We start from the raw sequence: 16,425 nt of genomic DNA, 5'->3' as shown, positions 1-16,425 counted from the left end.
TGCTGCTGCTCTCATCCCAATTCCATAAAATGGCGTACGGAAATGAAGAGTTTACTCCCTGCCCATTTCTTCTAGCCTTAAGGTTAAATTCCGAACTTTATGGGACTTTCTGGTTTCCTCTGTTTTTCATCTCCCCTTTCAACTTAACGTTGCCTTTTAGTTTTACTATCTTGAAAGCTCAGAGAGATTCTGAATTTTATCTGCAGGGAAGCTCATTTGTTTTTAAATGATTTTCAGTCTGGAAGTTGGGAGATTACAGGCAGCTGTAAAACAAATTGCCTACGAATAAAGATGAGTTTCTTGGTTACCTGAAAACCCAAATGGGTTCAAAATAAGAGTTTAAAAGATGAGATTCTTTTGGCAGGTTGCTCCAATGATTTTACACCTCAAGGCCTGTTAAATAATGAGGGGACTTGGATTTCTCCATCTCTTATAGTCTGTTGAATTAGTCAAATGCTGAGCTGCGTATGACGTGAGCTCTGCGAGATAACGAGCGAGCGTACGAGAGCACTTACTCTGTAGCACTGGTTTAGGCAGCTTTGCACCTGGAGATCACACATGTGATAAGGGCAGAGGGTTGCGCTACTCTACAGGCGCAGGTCAGGCAAGGACAACTTCAAGGTTGACAAGCAGACCAAGAAAGGGACCCCCAGCCCTGGGTGAGGTACCCGGCTGTGACATTGCACTCATCATGGGCTCTGCTTCTCGCTATGGGCAGCTGAGCCCGTACGAATAGCAAGAAAGAAAAAACCCAGTGTGCTCTGGTGGAAATTTTAGTTCTTCTATTACATTCCCACCATTAGCAAATCCAAGTTATCCAAGTTTGGTAGTAGGATGACACAGACTCTCATTTATTCCTAGGTTTCCTTTGATACAAAATTTATTTCATAAAGGAAGGTGGGTGCATCAGGAAAATTATATTGCTGTCTGAGATTTTTCTGTTTTGTGAGACAGGTAATGTTAAAATACTTTTTAATGGATGGTTAAACTTAATGTGATTAATGGAAGATCATTTTCCTGTTCTGTGGTTAGGAAGATGATATATACGAAAAAGCAGAATAAAACCCCTGGGGAAGTAATCTTTTCTTCCCAGGTTTTTCTTTTCTTCTGCCTCCCTTTTTTTTAGTTTCTTTTCTTTTCCTTTCCTTTTTTTTTTTTTTGGTCACTTTACTGTCATCACTTTGCTTTTAGGGAGAGATAATTACGAAGAGAAAGAAGTTTAAAATTAAGACATTTCAAAGTTTGCCTTCTAATATTTCTAAGGAAACTCAGATTGCCTGTGTTTTTCCATTTCAAGTTCTATGCTGTGCTGTCCCTGATAAGCGACTTCAGTGGTTTGAATGAACACCAAAGTATCAGCCTAAAGCAAGAAAACTGGCAAAAAACAACTCAAGGCTGTCTTTTAATGGACAATGTTTGTTCCTTTCTGCTATGATTCTCCTGTGACCTTGATCAGGAATTCTAAGGACCGTGGTACCTGCCAGTAAACTGATGCAGATGCACACACACATGCGCACAGTGGGAGGAAAAACAGTGCATTTGATCTGAGGGATCAAACGTTTTGGGGAATCATCTGATCTCAAGCATATCTGCTCCTTCCTTTCCCCACATCTTTTTTTTTTTTTTTTTTTAAAGATACATCCCTAATCAGGCTTTGTCACTGCTCTGTAAACAGCAGACCTGTTAGCAGTGCTGAAAGATAAAGAGATGGCAAAGAAAGAAGAGGGAGGTTGTCTTTGCATTGGTGTTTTACATATTTATTCTAGATGTGTGCCAGACCAGTTGCTTCTGATTTGGAGGAAAGGGACCCCGAACACTAAGTGATACAAAACCAGAGAAGCAGTATGCAGGCTGTAATCGTTGTTTATTGCATTCCTGTAGCACATATTAGCTTGTTGAGATTGTAAAAGCTGCTCTCTTGGGCCACGGCTCTGGTCCCATCTTGTCTCCTCCCTGGCAGTGGCTGGTGCCAGCTACCCCCGAGTAACCCTTGGCGCATAGGAGCAGTAAGGCTCTCGGGGCAGCACTTCTCCAGTCCCACAGGCTGAGCAGTAGCTTAAATGCTTGCCCAGAGCTGCCAGAATTTGGGCTGAGATAGTCATTCCTCCGCAATGCCTCCCTTGCCTTTGATTTCACCAGATGTCTGTGTGTTTGGTGGGGACGGGCCTGATGGTGAGGTTCAAAAATGAACTTGTTCTTGATTTGTTCTTTGTTTTCCTGCAAATGCAACAATAATTTTGAATGTGAACAACAATGTGTTGTCTTCTCTTTCAGTTTTTTTCAGAATTTCTCATGACGGAACAACTTTCTGGCCAGCTCTGCCGAGTCACTGAGTGATGGGACTGCAGGATCTGGAAGGTGCACCCTAGTGACACGGATGCAGCTTTGCAGTGGGTGCTGCTGTAACATGGATTAGGCCAGGTAAGGCACTGATCACTTCAGCCACTTTTTGCGGTGAGGATAATATACCCACTGCTTGTTTGTCTTTATGTTGTTGTACTTGCCACTTTCTTCTGCGTGACAGTAATGTAATAAGACTTAGAATTGAAGTACCTAGAGCTGAGAGGTGAGACCCACTCCACCACCAGGTTTCTGCTGTAACAGTTTGCCTAAATATTCTTTCATAATGATATTCAATTCTTATATTTATAGCCGCCTAAAGAAAACTTGGCCAGCCATCCTCCTCAAATGAAACGTTCCAAAAACTTGCTGAGAAGCTCAGCAATTATGCTTTTCCTTTTGTTACCTAATTTTACTAAGATTTATTATTATAGAACTACCAGTTGCCTTTACTAAAATCCCATCTGCCTGCTGACAAGCTCATAAGAGGGATGTGCAGGCTCTGGACAGCCGGGGCTGAGCAAGCCCTGGCTCTCAGGAAGAGCTTCTGGATTCCCCGGGGCCTTAGCACCAGACCTGAGGGTGCTCAGGAGGCTGCGAATACTGCTCTTGCAATGCAAATGGCCGTGTTGCATGCAGAAGAGGCGACCGTTTTGTCCTCATTGCAAGGGGAACTGGAAATGTTTGTCCCAGTAAAACATTTTTGAGAGCACTAAGCAAGATAGTACTATGCTGACTTGGGCTTCCTTGTGCTTTCCAGTCTGCTCGTGGTCTGTGTACTGGTCTTTGGGTGTCTCCGTGCCAGAAAGTCTTTGCTGGCATGGCTGTGCTTAAAAACTCGTACAAGATATAGGAGCTGAAGTGCCTCATTGACACAAAAAGCTTCTCTAATAGGAGGGTTTAAAATGCGCTGGTGAACTTCTCAGTAGACATGAAGCTAACTCCAGTTCCTCCAGCAGAATAGAGGGCACTAATAAAAACTCTTTTGCTGCTGTAACTGCATCTATCCTAAGGCTTTTGCTGGTATAAATTGGCTGTATAAAATCCAGAGAAGGGTGGTGGCAGGGTGTGCACTGTGAGGGAGGAGCAGAGGAGACGGTGACCGCTGCAGCATCTTTGCATCTGGCTCATGCTGAGCAGTGGTGAGAGTGGAGAAGAGGAGTTGCTGCTGTGTCACTGAGCTCCTGGTGAACCTGCCCCTCTGACCGCTGGCCTCTGTGGGATGCAGGGAGAGTTCCACTCTGTATTCGTATAGAACCTAGCCTGATGATACCTGACAAAGGTGTGTCGGTGCTGCAGTGATACAAATGTGCTACGGATACAGAGCTGTTCTGTATGGAGTACCAGAAAGTACGCTCACGTCCTCAGCAGCGTGGCATGCCTGTCCCGCAAATGGAGGATAAGTATTTCACCTTAGGGGCCTAGTTGCCCTATAGAAAAGAAGAGGGCTCTGTAAACACGGGGCCAGCCTTTCTTTCTGTGGATTCAAGCAGTACGTCTACCTTTCTGTCCTTTTAAGGCATCTGGGTTTGTTTAGGCAGCTGCCTGCCTGTCCTGGTTTTGGCTGGGACAGAGTTAATTTTCTTCCGAGTAGCTGGTATGGTGCTGTGGTTTGGATTTAGCATGAGAATAATGTTGATAACACGCTGATGGTTTAGTTGTTGCTGAGCAGTGCTTACACTGGGCAAGGGCTTTCCAGCTTCCCCTGCTCTGCCGGGTGCACAAGCAGCTGGGAGGGGGCACAGCCAGGACAGCTGACCCCAACTGCCCACAGGGCTATGCCATACCATAGGGCGTCATGCCCAGTATAGAAACTGGGGGGAGTTGGCCGGGGCAGCGATGGCTGCTTGGGGACTGGCTGGGCATCGGTCAGCGGGTGGTGAGCAATTGCCTTGTGCATGACTTCTGTACATTCTTTTATTATTATTATTATTATTATTATTATTATTATTATTATTATTATTATTATTATTATATTTTATCTTCCTCTGCTGTCCTATAAAACTGTCTTTATCTCAACCCATGGGTTTTACTTTTTTTTTCCTGATTCTCTCCCCCATCCCACGGGGGGAGGGTGAGCGAGCAGCTGTGTGGTGCTTAGTTGCCAACTGGGGTTAAACCATGACACTGCCTAAAGCTGTTACCAAAACTGTGAAAGCATTTCTGCTGCACCTCCATTAGAAACCCAGCACAATCAAGCCAGAGATTTCTTTTTTAAGTCCTTCAAAGGCAGCTTCTGTCTTATCAGTGTGTCAAGGTGCTCGGAACAGGTTTCGCTATGTGTATATAGCACTGTAATTCTTTCTAGCCTCGATGTGTACTTCGAAAGGAAAAAGTGTAATTTCCTCAGTCAGTATGTAACAGCTTCACAAATTCTACATGAGGTGATTTATCACTGGCTAAAAAGCAGTGGTTTTTCAACCCTTAACTCTATGGGTTTCCTGCATAAATGCACGAGATAGTCACTGAACTGTCCAAGTTGCTGTAAAGAAGTCACACGCAGAATTTCTTCTTTTTTGTTGTGAGCATCAAAAGTTGACTTTCTGACTGCACAGCAGAAATTCTCTATTTGCTACTTACATGAGCATAATTTTGTGACTAAATTACTTAAGTCAGCAACTAATTTCACTGCTGCCTCAGACCTACTTTAAATGAACAGGTACATTCATCAATCACCTCCCTTCTTCTTTGAGTACTGGCCTAATCAATATGTGAAAGAGCTATTTAAACACTTTCCTACTTAAAAAAAAAAAAATAAAAGAGGAAAAAGTGTGGATAGACAAAACAGCAGAACAGAAATTGGAGGGAATTTTAGGGACAGACATTGACGTTTGATGTTATGCGGCATTAGGACTTTGTAAATCACTAAGCAAGAAAGATTATGTAACGGTACCTTCCACCCAAGGCCTTACATGAACAGGGCGTGGTGATGGCAGCATTGTGATTGCATTCAGATACATCTGACAACTTTGGAGCTTGAGCAGCTTCAAAATGCCTACATGTAAAGAGATCTGGTTGTGTTGAACAGCGTGAGCACTTAAAGCACATCACTGTCAAAAAGGGCAAAGGAAACACCGTGGACCGTGCTCTGTGATGGCCGTCATGCTCAGATGCCAAGTATCTTGCTTAAGAATCTTATGTACTGGGAAAAGAGCCAGAAAGGGATGAAATAAGGTCTCTGGAATAGCTGTGGTAGGCTGGATCTTCTAGACAATACCATCTCTCAATGAATATGACTTTTGTTAAAGTAAATGCAGCATTGTGGACTTGTCGCAAGGAACTGGTTTTGTATTTCTGTATTGGTCACAGCTGAACTCTACCGAAGGTTACCAGTACAACCTCCTGGCTGAAAAAAGTGAGACATTTTAAAATACTGGTATTGAAGGAATTCTTGTGCAGTGATGCCCAAGCCAAGAGGAGTGAGCAAACCTCATTCTGATGCTGGATGTGCTCAAAGATCACTCCTCTGCAGTCAGCTGAATGACTCTCGGCTTATGTGGCTTTAGCAGAGAGTGTCATTGCAGAGATGAAAGGTGGGGTCATACGTTATTGAGACCTTATGCCCAGTCAGCCTTTGTGTTTTGGTCTGCGATACCAGAGTCGTAGCACAGAGTTGGGCCTAACTTGTGAGTGCTTTAGAGAGGGCCTAACTTCCTCTCTTCTTTTACAACAACTATATTTTTACCAATGCTTCAACGGGGCACCCGGTGCTGCAGAAGCACAAATAAGAGTGCTGCGTAGTATTCTGGGTCCATTCAATAAGTGTGGGACCAAGGAGAGAGGGGTTGTGAAAAATTTTCTGTTGAAACAGCGATGTTGCTCCACGGAATGGTTTTGCCCAGAGCTTTACACCTTCCCACAATTTGCCAGCGCTCTGCAGCACGTTCCTGAGGTACCTTGGATTAGTAACATGTGTTTATGACGTTAGCTTTTTATTTCTCAGCTGAGCAATGATCGTTTCCGCAGCAGTCTATGCATCAGGACTCTGCCAGTGTGAGGGAGGCCACATTATGTCCTCACAAGGAGGAGAGATGTAACACAAACCTGTCGCTAAGAGCTCAGAAATAGCCTCACTTTGCAGGAATACCACAGAAATGGCCACAGACGGAAGAAGGATGGGAGGCATTATGTAATTGGTGATAGCTGGTATTGTGGAAATCTTTGCTACCCAATGCTACCCCTACTAAAACTCAAAAAGCCCATCGGGCTTTACACATCATTAATGGGAGTTACCCGTAATGGGGGTCCACATTAACTAGGAGTTGCCATTGTCCTTTGCATTCTGTATTTTGCAGCATTGAGGGCTTTTTGGTTTTATTGACTTATTTTCTACTCTCAGCTTTTATTCTCATGCTGCATAAGAATGAAGTGGCTAATATGTGCTTGCAAACCAGAAATGCTAATTATTAGAAATGTGATTATCATTTGGTTTAGAAAATTAATTAGAAACATACATTAGTGCTTTTATATCACGATTCATTTAAAAGAAATGTTTATTCTGGCTGTAGTTTTGTCTAATTTTACTCAATGCAGTTCCAAAATCCGTTAGATATAAGCTTTGTTTGCAAGCTCAGTGTTGCACGAGTGAAACTGAAGTTCTTGTGTGAATGACATCCTTCTCTCTCCCTCTTTGTGCTTAAAACTCCCCAGCTACACATTTAACAAAATGAAGGCTTAATAGCTTTCTTTTCTCTCTTTAAGTGTACCAGTTAAGTCACATTAGTCTGTTCTCCACCTGCAAAGCTGCGTGTAGATGCTTAATCACAAACCCTGTTAATTCCGATATTATTTGCAGCATGTGCTTTTATAATCAGATATTTTTCTTTTTCAAAGTAAGAAGATGCTTAGAGATTCAGAGATCGGAGGTCTCTCTTCTGGACACTGTGTAGGGCAGCCACTGCATGTTAAAGAAACTTGAGATTTGCAGATCAGCTTCCCTGTGGAGGAGACAACAGAGAATCAGTATATTAAATGCATCTCTCTCTATTTACATACCTATGCCAGTGCTGGAACAGAGGCCATCACAAAGCAAGTACTCTGATAATTCTGCCTTCCAGAAATGCCACCCTGAAAGCTAATGACATCTTCCAGGGAAGCTTCCCTAGCCTAAAAATAGCTTGCAGGTTTAGAGAGGGTAGGAAAAAATCCCCAGAAAGCACACTCTGCTAACCACCGCTGATTTTCTCCAAGGGTGACTGCTGAACAAACCTTAAAATTAACAGCTCTCTTTAAAGACTAAAGCCTAACTCATGTGTTAGGAAAACAGTTTGAAACATTATGTGTAGTAATAAAACAATTTGTTGACTCCTGTCTTAACACTACATTAATATTAACAAAACTTGCTTAGCTTTGGAGCTAGTAAGAATTGCAACTCTTATGTTTGACAGGAAAATAATTTATTGCAACACAGTGTTTGGTCTGATATTCTTGGGTGTTTATGGTTGCATCTACACTACCATTTTAGGCTGGATCAGGAACACACTTTGAAGTAAATCTCCCAGTCATTCCCACATACTGTGCCTTAATTCACACAGAACTGAATTGTAAGACATGCTCCAACTGCTAAGGCGTGTTCAGTCTACGGGCATCAGTCTAGAGCTTAATCTGAAGTAATCGATGGTGAAGGGTAGACAGCAAAGCCAGGCAGCCTTCAGCGGTTCAGGTGCACCTCCATTCCACGACCTTAGAAACATGGCTTGTCCACCAAAAGGCTGCTTCTCCTGGGGATAAAAGATGGCTGGGTTCTCAGTGGTGGTGTAAGGACCCCCTTCAACCACTAATAATTCCTTTATGTTTGTATATGGTAGTAAACTGGCCCTGAGCGATGCGAGATCTAGGTTAGGAAAAAAAGACTTGTCTTAGCAGTAGTTATCCCTTGTACCATATCTCAATCCCTTCGGTTTCCTTCCTTTGAAAATGTCTGGGGCTGCTTTTCTTCTTCTATTTGTGTATACTTCTAATACCTGCTAAAATCAATGCCTCTAAGGAGGGATTCATTTTCTTCGATGCAGTAGGGTACAGCTCTGCCATCCAAAAACCCTGGGCTGGCAAAACAAAACCAAAGCTGAAATATTCCCCTCCTACTGCTCCCCTCAATCCCTGTTGTTCTGTAGGAGACAGGAGAAGAGAATTGCTCCCTTCAAAGACAGGAACATTCAGATGAAGAAATTTTAAAGCTGCACGTTTGTTTCAAATGGATCCTATTTAGCTTGACAGTAAAAGAGCCACAGGGCTGAATTTTATTACACACTTGTGCAACAGACATTAAATGTTTCATGTTAAGAATATATTAAATTGTTTTAAAAAAAGAAACACACAGCCACATTCAGAAAGAACAGATACAGAAAATGAGTAGCATTCCTCTGAGATTTTTGTGCATTTAAAACCTAAGGATCGAAAAAAGAAAGTGCTGAAGATAATACAGAGGATTTCATCACCTCTCATGTCCTAGCTGCCTTTGTGTGGGTTTTTTGTTGGTGTTTTTTGGTGGGGTTTTTTTTTGGGTTGGGTTGGGGTTTTTTTTTTTGGGGGGGGGGGGGGGGGGGGGGGGGTGTTCTTTTTGGGTGTTTTTGCCAGTTCAGAAAAGCACTTGCCTTACTTCAGAGGTGTCAATAATCCCATCATTACTTCAGCTTTTGGTCATGGACTTGCTGGACCAAGGCCTTCATGAGAAGTCAGGCCCAAGCTAATGCTCTCAGAGTGGTGGGAAAATCAATTTGGTGCAGCAGTCCTGAAGAACCGCACCTTCCCATCTTTCTTTTTGTGGCCTCTTTGATTCAGGTATCCTCATGTGCTCTTGCTCAGTAAAGGTGAGAATCCTGTCTGTTGACCTCTGTAGGGCTCTTTGCAGAGAGAGCAGCTATTGGGCACAAGTGAAATGATGGAAATGTACCTAACTGAGCAAAGATGTGAAAAAAAAAATGCGCAGTGTTCTAACTCCTTGACTTCAGTTTGAGTTACAGGAATCTTTTCACTCCAGGTGAGTGTAGTGTTCATGCACCCTTCACTTTGAAAGGAAAAATATTTCTACTGAATGTAGGTGTAGGGCAGTTTTCTTGCTGTAGTCTTCACTGTAGTAACATCAACACTGTAGTGGGGTCCTCTTGTGTTTGCCACTAATTGCGACATGTTTTCAGGATTGCTTTATTTGGAAGTTTTCTTCTTCATATCCTCTTGCAATAGCAAAGAAATACTTTCTTCAACGCTGCGGCAATGCAAGCGTGTTCTGACCTGGGGAGTCCTAGTAAGGCAGATACACAGATTGCTAATTGCACTGCCTATAATCATCTCCATTTCATAGGCAACTTACACCCTGCATTCTTCTGTTTCCATCTGGCATTATGCACACTTTCTTTCTTTCATTTCTGCTTCTGCCTTTTAGCCACATAGCATTAACTATATTATAGATGCCAGGGTGGAAAAACGCCATCCTTGGAAGCGTGTAGGGGGGGATTGGCAAAGAGCAAATGACTGGCATTAATCATGCTACAATTAGATTTCCTTGTTGAGACTTTGATATGTCTTTGGGTGACCAGGCTAACAAACTGCCAATTTCTCGTCATCAACAAGCTCTGTGCTGGTTAGTATCCACTCTTCTCAGTAGGAGCTTCCTTTTTCAGCATGTTAGAGAAGTAATCTGAGTAAAAGGATACGATCTTGTGTGCTTTATAGTGGTGCGATCTACCACTCTGATATCGGAATGGCTCCTTTAGTGGCAAAAATAGTGGAACTGGAGCAGTACAGGCAGGGTATTGCAATCCCCTAGGGTGATGTACGCATCTGAGAGCATTAAAAAGGGCCCCATGTGTTCAGTGGACAAAATAAAGTGTGGGTTCATCTGTTTAATTACATAACATATCCTGAGGCAGCATTACTACTGAGGTTGACTGCACAAAGCAAAGACCCAGGGTTTCACAAGGTCCAGAAGGAAGTGATGGCTTCCCCATTTCCAGCAGTCTTTAGCTGCAGCCAGATGCCTTTCTGAAATACAAACTTCGGGGAAATACAAGTTCTTTGTGCAGCATGGGAGCTATTCAGTAACCAGAAGACCCTTGCCTATGCAGAGTAGATATTTTAATCTGGTCTAAACTTTATGTATTAATAACACCAAAAGAGAAGAACATACCTTCCAGGCCTGTAGATACAGAGTTTTCTTTGAATATCTTCCCTGAAGCACCAGCAGCACCACGTCTGAAGGGTGATTTGTAATCCTAGCAGATTCTGAATCACCCAGGATGCTTTCTGCAAGTGGGAAGTCAACGTGACTCATGTTTTAGCACTGAAGGTTTCTCAGAGCAATGCTGTTCTGACAGCAGCAGTGTGGCTCTTGTGTTATCCTTCGGTTTATCAGAAGGCTTATATCTTAGGTTTGTTATTAAGACTTCATTTCACTATCTGGGAAGCCTTGTCAGGTTATGACCATTTGCTCATATGAATGGCTTAAGGCCATTGACAAATGCTCTTATCTAGACTGGATTATTTTCAGAGGCCTTGTTACATGTTCTGTCAAAGATGTGGAACTTGGCACGGACCATAATCAGGTATAGAGAGGTGTAAATATATTACTCCAATCTTGATATCTTTATCCAGAGTAAAGATTTGCCAATATAAAGATCTATATGAGCTTGAAAGCTATTATAGATTTAAGGTAATAGCCTTAAAATACCTGAATAGTGTTCTTTTGCCTGATGTCCCCTCATGATCATTTTATATTTCCCCTTGTTTCTTGTACAGTAACAAACGCAGACTTCCGTTCATGTTGTGGGAGCCACAGGGTCATTTAGTAGCATGGTCACTGTCCTGAAAGCTTTAGTCCTGATAAACGAGATAACGTAAGGGTGAAGTGAGCGTTACCTATGCATGACTGAGGAAGCGTGATGCAGGGAGAAGGCTAGCTCACGTAATTATCACATGCTGAAGCTGCTAACTGACTTGAGATATCCAGGATTTTGATTTAGGATCTGCTGTACAAGACCTTCCTTTTCTTTGCTACGAGAGTGCTCTTTTGCATCGTTCTTGTTGGCTTTTTAGTGACAATAGGCACACCAAGTTGTTGTGGTTTAACCCCAGCCAGCAATTAAGCCCCACACAGCTGCTCACTCACTCCCCTCCCACCCCTCGATGGGAGAGATGGGGGAGAGAATCAGAAGAGTAAAAGTGAGAAAACTCACGGGTTGAGATAAAGACAGTTTAACAGGGAAAGCAAAAGCCGCGCACGCAAGCAAAGCAAAGCAAGGCATTCCTTCACTGCTTCCCATGGGCAGGCAGGGGTTCAGCCATCTCCAGGAAAGCAGGGCTCCATCACGCCTAACGGGGACTTGGGAAGACAAACGCCATCGCCCCGAACGTCCCCCCCTTCCTTCTTCTCCCCCAGCTTTACATGCTGAGCGTGACGCCATATGGTGTGGGACAGCCCTGTGGGCATTGGGGTCAGCTGTCCCGGCCGTGTCCCCTCCCAGCTCCTTGTGCCCCCCCAGCCTCCTCGCTGGTGGGGTGGGGTGGGGTGGGGTGGGAAGCAGAGTCTGTGTAAGCATTGCTCAGCAATAGCACTGTTTTCAGCACAAGTCCAAAACATAGCCCCATAACAGCTACTATGAAGAAAATTAACTGTATCTCAGCTGAAACCAGCACACAAGTGTAGAAATATTGTGAGAAGTATGCTTTCCACGGTTTTGCTTTGTGGCTGGACCTGGTTGTACCATCTTGTGGCTTTGTGGCTGGAATGACTGTACCATCTTTCTGAATCTAGTGGGTAGCTAAACATCAAGTTTGAAAGCACCCCATAGGACTTTTTTTTTCCTTGGGACCCTGGTCTACAGGATTTTTCTCTATCGGTTATAGTAATTGCTTCATGTCTCAATCATGTTTTTCCAATTCATTGTTCATGAAAACCTGCACCTGAACTTTTACATACGCGCATTCTGGCTGTGTAATCCAAGGCCAACCTAAAACTTGAGTGCTTTGTTTATCTAACTGGGTAGAATGTTTCAGCAGGCTACTTTCATTTACCTGTCCAATTCCAATGCAGAGCAAAACTGAAGAAAGAAACCAGGGTGGCAAGTAAACATGCTCTTCTGGTTCCTGGAGAACCGTCGGCTGTGCACAGATGGCCTTATGAGAGAGTAGGCACTTCAGGCTTCTTAATGAAAAATAAAGAAACATGCTGGTTACCGAGTGATTCATCTGTTGAGCTACACTTGTCTCTTACATGCACTTCTTACGCTTCTTAACATTATGTGGTACTTAAGAATAAGCATCTATTGCCTATTCATCCTCTTAATCATGGCAGAAAGAAAAGCAACTCTGAACTTCCTCCCTCCTCTATCACCAAGTTCACGTTGTCTTGGCATTCAGTAGACTTTGAAGGAAAGAGCTGAGTGACTTGGTCTTACTGGAGCAGAAACAAATCAGATGGCATCTCCATATGTGATAGACCAGGAGTTTTTGAAACTGTGCATCTGCTTTTCAGATTCAAGCTTAACAATGAATTGGCAGTCATGTCAGTTGGGTGGCACAGAGCTACTCGAGCAGGTGATAAAGCAGTTACAATGCAGAAGGCTCCTTTGCATTTCCCAGTATACAATTTGTGTGCAGTCACCTGAATCTGAATGTGAACTGGAAGATTCAAAGTGGTATTGTCTGGCCACGCTGCCGTTCTGAGATACACCCTAGAAATAAAGTCAGAAATTTCTTTAGCTCTTGCAGAGATGCTTGGAATATACCTCCTCAGGAATTAAATGACCATTTGTACTTGTTCAGATATCATGATAATGTTTTGTCAGCAGAACTCAGCTTGATACTGGATGCTTCTCCATCTCTGACTATGGGATTTTGGATACTTTACAAATAAAGCTGTTGGGACTGTCAGAATTTTATATACGGTGTTATTAATAGGACTTTGTAGAGTGTCTTGCTCTAGAAACAATAATGCAGTTCTGAAGATCCTCTACAGGAGCTGGCAAGGGCCATCCTGCTGCAGCAGTTGTGGCAGTGCTGCTTCTTGCTACTCAGAAAACATGAAGAGTGTAAAAAAAAAAAAAAAAAAAAAAAAAAAAAGATGAGTTTCTGCTGTCTGTAAGGATGGATTTGCTTCATTTGGTGCAATGTCTCACTCTACCACTGCTCCCTCAGAAGCTGCAAAAGATCCATCTTTTGTTCCCCCCACCCCAGGATGGAAAATACTTGAATAGGACTTTTATTTCTGCTGAAGGCCTACATGTCTTTGTCCAAAAGCACAAATGTGCATTAGAAGACGAGACACAGGATGCTGGTTTGAACTGTTTTCAGTATTCCTATACCCACTCTAGGATAAGGTTCATTATCTTTTATTTTGTCTTTAGTTTTGTCTACATAATTCCATTCAAAACAATATACCAAAAGCCAGATGCCATCCTGGAGTATAACTTCACATAATTAAAGGAGAAAGATTTCAAAATTCAGGAACATGTGATTTAATTTACTGGCTGGAGGAATTTGTTAAGAAAGCCTAATTGTTTGCTCTGGAGCTTCATCGCTTTCATCTATTTTATTGCATAAATGTTTAACAGAGGTCTTTTTCTGAAGAAAATACAAGAGAAAAATATTATTGTACATCATAAAGAGCCAATCATGTATTTGCCACAGAATTGTTAATAGTTTATATTTATGTATTACTTTTTTTGGAGAGGTTTACAAAATACATTAATGCTCCTAGTTCAGCATTACTTCTACTGCTGTCTAGCATCAAAGTCTTGGTTCAGTGGGAACAAGACCAAATTTGAACAGAAAGACAGCTATACGGCATGTCACTGAATGTCATTTGTTACTATGTATGTTCTTCCTTTACGGCAAATGCCCGCTACATGTGAAATGCTGCGAAAAGCAAGCAAAGCACATGCAAATTGTAGAAGAAACCATGCAAAATAGATTTTCCAAATGAAATATGACATGCCGTGATAACTTTTTCAGCACTGAAGCAGAAGAATACCACAAGATGCAGAAGAGAATAATTTGTTTGTTGATCCTTTGCATTGCAGTGACACACAGAGTAGTCCTGGGCCAGGAGAGCATTGTGCAAAGTTCAGCTCAAGTACGGAATGAAAAGTCTCTTCCCTTCAAAGCCCTTGCAGTCCAGCTATCTGTGTCAGTAAGCTGGCAACGGATTGGTCCTTGGTTGTAGGTGGAAACGGCAGCTAACATAAAATTCAGATTCTCACATTCTAGAAATAAAATTCAGAGGTTTAGAAGTTTTCCAGATGTTTGGTTCCATCTCCCTCCGTGGCACCAAGGGGTTGCTTTGCTTTATACTCTCTTGGTTGCCATTTGTTACAAACAGATTCAACATCTTCCCATATTAATTATAGGCTTAATTAGAAGGAAAGATCAATATTTAGGATAATAAAAGCACACAGATAATTAGAATAATAAAACTCCAAAGATAATGAAAACAATTAAACTACTTTTCTGGGTGACATGAGGATATGGAATAATCTTTGGTAGGTCTGGCATTTGGACTGTAGTGAAATTGTCTCTGACCTCAGAACCTGGAGTCGTATAAGAACAAAAAAAAAGTAATACTAAAAATGGCAGGAACTGAGCATTTCCCTTCTTATTCTTCTGGCCTGTAAATGTCTGTTCACCTGAAAAAATACTGAATTCATTGTCTTCAGGATCAGATGGTGATCATCTGCCTTCCCTTTTTGTAATGCAGGCAATAGAGTCTCACCTACAACCCCTGTTTGAAGACCTGTAATTTCTGGTGAGAGATCCACCTGCTAACACGAGTTAAATTTCAAAAGGCAACAGAGATCTTTTGGGTTCCTCTTAGTAGGGACTGGATACTGAATAAGTTTAATTTCTGAAGCAATCTGCAAGAAAATTTAAATGTGTCCTTTTTTTAGCTAACTTTTCTTTTGTTTAATAAAATGAAATGGAGGGTTTGGGCTCATCTCCCACCTCCCTTTCCTCCTGTTTATACTGTGTTGTGATGATGAACTCTAGGTACTGCCCTGCCTGGGCTTCTTCAGCCCCTTTCCCACTGAACCGGAGGACCATTCTTGTGCAAATCGGTGAGACCCCATAGTGATGGGGAGCATCTTAGTGTGGTTTCCATCACAAGGGCTTGGTGGCCCAGTTGTGCGTGTTTTCTTCCCATCATTTCAGGCTTTTGGTTCTTACAGTCCTCTGAATGTTTCCACTGGGCTGTGATCATCATCTCACAATGTTATGCAACTCCACCCCCAGCCTAGCACTTGTTATTTTCTTAGCAGGTTTCTTTTTTTTTTTTTTTTTTTTTAGAATTCAACCACTTTTGTGAAAATAACATCAGTGTGGACATGCTGAGATGTGCTGGTAGAAAAGAAACAGTGTTACTCTTCAAACGGTGAAGGGGGAAAGCAAAGTAGTTGTTCCCTGTAAAAGCTTTCTCTGGCAAGGGCTCCTGCTTGGTTTTGGTTGGGTTTTGTTGTTGTTTTTCCCCCCCTTCTATTAAAGCTGATACTGTCTCTTATTTATGAAAAGCTAGGCTTAGTTATTTTACTAGGCAATGACAAACCATCCCTGGAACTCTGACCAGCTACTGCTGTATGTGGGTGCATATTGGGACCTGCAAAAATAAGAGGATGGCAACTCAAATGGAGTCACAGCACTGTCTGTTACCTTCATTTTGAAGCAAGAAGGAGGAATACTGTACAGAAGTGAAAGTCGGTCAGGAAAGGCTTGTAGGGCTGTCCCAGTGAAAAGGTGCTGTGTGAGCAAGGAAAGCAGAATATGCGCAATAGCACAACTGTAAGAAAAGTAAAATTGATGTTCGGAGCCCTTAAGAAATCTTTGGTGTATCCAAATCTTATTTGGGGGTTAAAACGTTAACTAGGGGAAGTGGAAGCAAAAGATACGCTTGTATGACTTCACGAGAGCCCTTGGTCTGTGGGCAGAAGCAAAGTTTCTGTGGGGTTGCTGGTGCTGCAGAAGGATTTATTTTCTCTCTCTCTCTCTTCTGGTTAAAAGAAAGCTTCCCCTCCTCTCCCAAAAAGAAGTGCTTCTTTTTACAGAGAATTACTTGAGGATTTGTGACTGTGGAACAATGGATCGATACTTGTTTGTGAAAAG

Source organism: Mycteria americana, chromosome 13 (genome assembly GCF_035582795.1).
Source record: "Mycteria americana isolate JAX WOST 10 ecotype Jacksonville Zoo and Gardens chromosome 13, USCA_MyAme_1.0, whole genome shotgun sequence".
Classification (NCBI taxonomy): domain Eukaryota; kingdom Metazoa; phylum Chordata; class Aves; order Ciconiiformes; family Ciconiidae; genus Mycteria; species Mycteria americana.
Note: the sequence above shows the minus strand (reverse complement) of the source record.